Genomic DNA, 7,916 nt, shown 5'->3' with positions numbered 1-7,916 from the left:
ACATTCTTGACAAATTTTTAGTAAAGACAAGGAAAAATGTATTTTTTGCGTTTTCGTTGTAAAATGCCAAATATTTCTAAACATCACCATAAGTAGTTAAAATCGTATTATTTAGTTCTGTTTTTTCATTATATTATAGGTGAACATATGTAGATATGTATACTTGTATAAAAATTAAAATAATAATAAAATTTGTTTATGTTTTAATTTTTTTATTCAAATTTTGGCCTGTAAGAATTCTGTGGGGTAATGGGAGAATTAGTGTCAGACCAAAGAATTTTCGTTACTATGTTGCGTCTTTCGTTATTTCTTTCAAAATTGTAAAAGGTATCACCTTATGAAAAAACTTTTAATTAAAAAATAATTTTTGGTGGGAAAAATGAAAAATTTAATTTTTTTCAAAAATTTTTTATTCAATTATAATTTAGGAAAAAATTTATTCTAAGTCTAAAGTTTTGCTTCATTGTAAGTATTAACACTTTTTTCTATTAGAAAACAAAGAATATTCCTAAAATATAGAAATTTTTTAAATTTCAAGTGAAAGCTCCCATTACCCCACAAATTGGGTAATTGCAAAAAATGTATTTTTTTTGAAAATTTTTTTTTTCCAATTTACTTTCTCTTTTTAAGTTTCTAATTAAACATAATTAAAGATAAATAACGAAATAAGTAGGAAATGACGAAAATAATGTATTATTATAAATATAAGTTGGTTTTTTTAATAATTTTCCTTAAGGGACTCCAATTCCCCCACGCTCCCCTACCTATAAATTTAAAACCATCAGCTCTTAATAAAAAAGGTTGAATCGAGAACAACATTTTAAAGAAAAATATCTAAATATATACATAGTTTAGTATGTAATTTCTTTAGAAGAAAGCAGTAGAAAAATTCTATGTGAAAATTCTTCGCAGAAATTCAATTATTTTTAATATAATTTTAAAAGAATTCTTTTCAGGGATTCAATTATTTTGATAAAATGTAAAATTTTCACAGAAATTCAATTATTTAAAAAAAGATTTATAATTTTTTTTTAAATATTTAATTACTTTCATGAATAATAATATTATCTTGAAATATATCGAATAATAGAATAATAAGAATCTCCTAAAAAATAAAGAAATTAATTTAAATTTAATTATTAAGTTTATTTATAATAATAATAGTAATAGGGTCAATTGGGGTAAATGTAAACGGAATATCTATTTTTCACCAAAAACGTTAGTTTTTTTTGTTAACATGTAAAACGGATGGATTTCTTTTGCATGAACTTGTTACTAGAGTTCCCCTTATTGTTAATTTTTATAAAACGCGAATTAATGCTGGTCATCTATGTTTATTACTAATATACAATAAATTTCTTCAATAAATATCAAGAGAACCGTAAAATTAAATTCAAAAACTGTGTTTTAAAAATAGCAATATTAATTTAAATATTAGCAAATGAGTAAATTTAGTTAACCCGAAAAATAAAAGTACGAGTAAAAATAAATTTAATTTATTTATTACAATTGCATTTTTACACTTTACGTGCATACAAGGGAGTTTTCGCATGGTATACGAAACACAAAATAGATCGAAAAACAAGAGTGAATCAACAAATTCGTAATTCCAAAACCTTTAAAAAATTATATATAAATTGCTTAATTAAACCGCGTTTATCAGACGCAAGAATGTTTAACCATCTGTCAGTCAAATTTTGATCGGACGCTTCCTCGTTAAAGGAGAACACAAAATAGTGATTACATACCGGACAAGAAGACATAATATGGTGTAAATTATCGCTGTCCAAATTGCAAATGGCGCAAGGTGCATCAGGGCGAAAAATGAATTTTTTTTATTATAAATTAATCTAGATGCGTGACTATTAAATAACCTTATTTGAGCAAAAATTTTTTTTGTAAAAAATAGGCATATTCAATAATAAGTATTTTTGAGGACCAGGTTGAAGAAGTAGATGTGGTTAGATCTCAAGACTTCTAGACAGCTTAAGACAAGCCAGATCACGACCCTGCACGTGTGCAGTATATGACTTAAGAACAAAATCCCAGTCAAGACTCATCAAATTCGAATTTGATTCATTCAGAAAGTTCAAAAGGCCACAAGGTTCCAAAAAATTATTTTTTAATTGAACTATCCAGTTGAATTTATTATTCGGATTCCTGTTAGCTAGCCTTAGAAAACTCAACAAACACTTCCTGGGGTAACGAGAATTATCCATTGAAGAAATTTTTTTAAACCAGGAAATAATGTTTTTTAAGATTGCGCAGGCAAGTGGTAGTGAGCCAGTTTCCAGTCTAACGGCGTAATTAGGGGTACATAACGGGAGATTCAGCAGTTTTTTGAAAAAGCCAAGTTGAACCTTCTCAACGTAATCAAGAAACCCCATACCCCAGATTTGACATGCATAAAATAAAATGCTGGTCGCAAGACTCTGAAATAGGCTGGTACATGATTCCCATGAATCCATCTTGACTGAGTGTATCGTTCTCAAGACTGAGCCCACCGCAGTGTTCGCGGAACTGACTGCTTCCCTAGCAGCGGGATTGAAGGAGCATGAATTATGGCAAGTGACCCCAAGATAAACATATTTTTTGACCACCTCAATGCACCCATTACCAAATTTAAAAGTTCTAAGTTTTTTCGCTTTCGAGTTTCCAGATCTAGAAAATATCACTACTTTAGTTTTGTCAGTGTTAACAGTCAAACCGTTGCATGCGCAGTACTCGTGTAATGATTTTAACTTTTTATTCAGTTCCAATGGCGAATCCGCGAGAAGCACATAATCGTCAGCATACCCCAACATAAGCAACTCAGTCTTAGAGTCGATCGAGATTCCTCTACATTCACGCTCAATAAACAAGTTTTCCATATCAAATATGTATAACAAAAAGAGAAGTGGACTCAGTACATCACCCTGAAGTACACCACGAGTAATTTTCACGCGATTAGTAATACCTTCATTTGTTTTGATACGGGTAAAGGCTTTCGAATAAAAATCCATCAAAATATTTATTAGTTTAGAACTCAGTCCCAGGGAGTATAATTTTTTCCACAAGCACTCATGAGGAAGGGACGGAAAGGCCCCTTTAAAATCAATAAATGCTGCATAAAGAACCGATCCCGGATTACTCAGGTGGATCTGCATAAGGGACAGAAAATTAAACAAGTTATCCAAGCAACCTCTGCCCCTCCTGAAACCCCCCTGGGACTTCGGGACAAAGTTCAATGATTCAGCCCATAAATATAATCGATTATAAATAATTAATGAAAAAATTTTTGCAATACAATCTATCAATGATATCGGTCTATAATTATCGGGGATCAACGGATCTCCCTTTTTAAAAAGCATAAAAGTAAATGAATAGCCCCATTCATTGGAAACTTTCTCTAAATCCAAAATTTTATTAAAAAGGTGAATCATAAATAATAACCAGTTTTGAGGTAAATTTTGAAAAAAATCATAGTTAAGACCATCTGGACCAGGGGCCATTCCGACCTTACAATTTGCCAGGCACTTTATGAGTTCATCGAAGGTCACATAATCATCAAGTACTTGCACAGAGTGCCTTAAAAAAGTAGCATTCGAAACAGGGGTAACCTGAAGATAAGAATTTAGCAAAAAACTCTGCCAAGTATCAATATCAATATCAAAAAATAATTTATCAGAATCTGAAGATTTACCCTTAGAGGAAGAGAAAGAGAGGCTTAAAGCAACCGGCAAATGATCTGAAGAGGTAGCTAACTGGAGAACATGCAAATCCTCAATAAAATGGAAAGTCCCAGAAGATCACCACACCAAATCTATCACGCTCGAACCAGTTGGACCCAAGAATGTAAAACTGGCAGGAGAGTCACCGGGACAACGTGTGAACATTGAAAAAAGTTTGGATCCAACTGGTTCAAATCTGCGACTCTCCCGTTAAAGTCACCCCCAATAACAATGGGGATATCAGGAAAAGAACTATAAAGATAATTTATATTACAGTTAAAATCGTCGTAAAAATTTTCCAAGTCAGTATCCGGTGAAATATAAATCAGACCCAAAGTAAAAGTAAAATCTCCGGTAAGAAAACTAATTTTAACAAAAATTCGATTAATAAACTTAAAAATTACCGCCATTTTATAAAATCTAGGGTTGAATATGATGAGGAGACCTCCCTTGGCTCTGCCCTGTGCGTGAACCCTTGTTGCTGTAGATTGAACATAATCAAAAACTCCTGGGATCAAATTGGAAACTCGATCAGATTCATTCCATGATTTACTAATACACAGAATATCCTAAAGGTTAATTGAGTCCCAGATGTCCGATAAATTGCGCAAACCGTGAACGTTCCAAAATAAAACTCTCTTGAAGATAAAATTACTGTCAGTTGGAGAAAAAGTAGAGCAAACATCTAAAGACTGAGAACTTGTCTGACTAACAATTATTTGCTATTCCTGATTACCCGAATTCGATTTGACAGAAGAGCCAAAATTTAAACGAGATTCGGACACCCTCGCACGAGAAGAAGTAGGCGTTCTATTATTTAAAAAATTGTCTAAAGGACAAAAGAACCATTGTTGATGTCCTTTGTAAAACGTCTTCCCCTTTTAGATTTTTTTCCATTTAAAGATGAGCCTCCGTTTGGAAGAGTGGAGAGAGAGGGAGAATCGTCTAGACTCCCTGCGTTACGTTTCTTAGATAAATTTGGCGAAGACAAGTCATTTGAATCGATAGTAGGTTCAGATAGAATTTTTATTTCATTGTTTATTACAATGAAATTTTATACCTGATTTTTTTTGCTTTTATACCTGATTCATTTAATTCACTTATCTTCTGGAATAACTTTCGACGATGTTGTCTTTCCTTAAAAGAACGGTCATTCGCTATAGCCAAATTTTTTGTCCTGAATTCCTTGACTCTGGAGAAAACCAATCTCACCCACCTTTCCCCAATGAATTCAATCAGAACCGGTCTATTCCCTTTAATTTTTCCAAGGCGGAAAACATCGACGATGGCTAAGTCGGGTATATTGATACCGAGGTCTACGAATATCATAGATATTGTATTAATTAAATTGGCATTGATAGTGTCTGAATCCTCTAGCTTAAATAGTACAATGTTTTTAGAACGTTGTATATTGTGAGAGCGAGAGGCAAATTTTTCTATCGAAGAAAGTCTCTCTTCATGATTAGTCACTTGATTTGCAATAGAGTCCAACTTAATATTTGATGTTTGTATTTCTCTCTTTACATCAGAGAGAGACACAGTAATGTCTTTAATGTCTGTAAATAACTTAGACCATCTCTCTTCTTCCTTAGGAGACATTATGGAGACAATCACAACAACAAACAAATAAGCACAATTCAAGAATCAAAGACACTTCAAAAATAAAATTATCATGAAAATAAAATCACAAAAAAAGAATAAGTAGAACACTGCACTGTTTTGACAATCCTATAATCAGTTCCTTTTCCAAATGAAATCACGAGAGACAATGCATGTGCAGTCACTCAAAAGTGCATACAACCGCCGGTTGATAGTTGTTCAGAAGAGCATAAATAAATAATAGTAAATGGAAAAAAGAAACAGTCCAATCCAATAAAATGACAGACTCCAAAGTTAACACAGTCCATACACCAAAAAACTGTCACCAGTTGAATAGACAAATAACAAAATTACACAATAAACGACGAGCAGTGAGAAACGTGACCGCACTCGTCGACAGTAAAAGCAAAACCACGAGTAAAAATAAAAAATAATGTAAAATCGGAGAAATATTAAATGTATTTTTAGAGTTTGAAAAGGGGGATAGTTATAGTGTTTGAGTAAAACTGAACTTTAGCAAAAAGACAAATTAAAAACTAAAATTGTTTAAAACACATAGGAAAAAAATGCTTATTAAAATAAATTAATTCAACTTACAGAATTAGACGAATTGTTTTCTTTAAACCCTCGAAGCTCTTTTAAAATTCTCCATTGTGTCGAATACGAATAATTTTTAAATCGATTCATATTCACTTTCTATTTGTTAATGTTTTATTTTGAATAAAATAATAAAATAAATTATATTCTTTCTGCAATATTAATTTTATAAATAAATACATATTTAAAAGATTTTCGAATTTAAACATACAATAATAAAGTGTAATTTTGCAATTTTTTTCTATTACAACTTTGACAAATGTGATATGAAAGTTCGTACTTCAATTTGAACAAAAACTAAAAAAAATTGAATTTCAAAAACAAATTATTATGATTTTTTTAAAACTTATTTTAATAAAAACTTTCCAATTTATATTCGTTTGAAAGAATTTAAGAAATATGTATATTTTTTCAAAATTTCTAAAAAATAAATTTATTTTTCAAAAAATTAATTCGAAATATTTAAAAATTATTATTAGTTTATTATTGTCATTTCTTTCAATGCTATTATTTTAATTCACCACCTTCACACTATTTATTGTCATATGTCATTCTTAAAACGCTTTCAAAGGAAATTAGACATCAGTGATACAAAAATATTTTTAAAAAATGTCAACAAAAAAATGTATTGTCTGGTCTTCTGGAAAGAAGAGAAGTCTTGCTCAACAATAGGGGAACCTGCAAAATTTAAAAATATTCCTGATGGAGGCGAATCGAGTTTGACGGTTAAAGGAGTATCGTATGACATTGTAATTGTCGCGAAAAGCGGTAAATATATTTTTTAAAATAAATAATCTTTATTAATATTATTATTATTATTATTATAATTTTTTTTTTTTTTTGCTTAGGGAATTTTGGGAAATCTGCCTACAGATACCTTGGATTCCGCGCTCCAAGGTTATGTGGGGTTGGTATGATAAAACAAAGGGAAATAAAAAAAAGAAAAATAAATCTATAAAAAATTAAATTTAATACACTGGCGACCTACTACCAGCCCGACCCACTAAAACCCGTAACCCTTCTTCTGGAGCCCTTTACCCTCCCTCGGAACTGTCGTAAGACTTAAGCCTTCGAGGGTGGCGCTCCAACTCTGTCGCTAATGCGACCTTCTTCTTCTCACTGCGGTTTTCCTGCGTCCGTAGTTAAAAAGATGATTAAAACTATTTCATAGTCTAAGCGGAATTTACAGCACGACAATAATAAAAAAAAAATTTTTTTAAGAAGTTTAAAAAGTCAAAGGATAAAATTACAAACGGATATATAAAAAAAGAAAAAATAAACGCGTATAAAATATTGAAAACATAAAACTGTACAAAGATGAATAAAAAACACAAACAATTAAAAAATGTATAAGGACAAATAAATCAGAAAATAAATTAATAAAAAACAAACGTACAAAATTAAAAGCTGTTTAAATTACGCTTTTTGGCGGCCGTCGAGATCCTTCCTCGACATAACCGAGATTATGAAGTTCTCGACTTGCCGCCAATTGTCTTCTGACTGGGTCATCAGCGATACCATGTTCTCCGGTGTAACTTGACTGTTTACACCTTTAAACATGGCCCGCCTCTCCAAGTCCCATTTCTTGCATGAGAAGAGGGTGTGCTCCGCGTTGTCCTCAGGGAACTGGCAATATGCACACACCTCGTCCTCGCGTAATTTAAAGCGACACAGGTACGAGTTAAAACACCCGTGACCTGTGAGCGCCTGAGTCAGATAATAGGAAACCTGACCGTGTTTCCCATTTATCCAGGTGGCGAGTGCCGGGATAAGGCGATAAGTCCATCGACCTTTTTCCTCACCATCCCATCTTTCCTGCCATCTTTCTATGAGCCTGTGCCTCGCTTCTTTGCGGATCAGGCCCTTGCTTGGTCTTATTTCCTCATCTAAGGAACTGCTTTCTTTAGAAAAGAGAAACATTTCTTCCCTTTCCCTCGCTAAAAGATCTGCTGGCGGGACACTTGCAAGGACCTGCACAGCACTCGTAGATACCGTCTTATATGCAGAGAT

The sequence above is a fragment of the Leptopilina heterotoma genome, unplaced genomic scaffold (genome assembly GCF_015476425.1).
Source record: "Leptopilina heterotoma isolate Lh14 unplaced genomic scaffold, ASM1547642v1 Lhet_271, whole genome shotgun sequence".
NCBI lineage: Eukaryota > Metazoa > Arthropoda > Insecta > Hymenoptera > Figitidae > Leptopilina > Leptopilina heterotoma.
The sequence above is the reverse complement of the archived record's forward strand: the minus strand, read 5'-3'. Positions refer to the sequence as shown.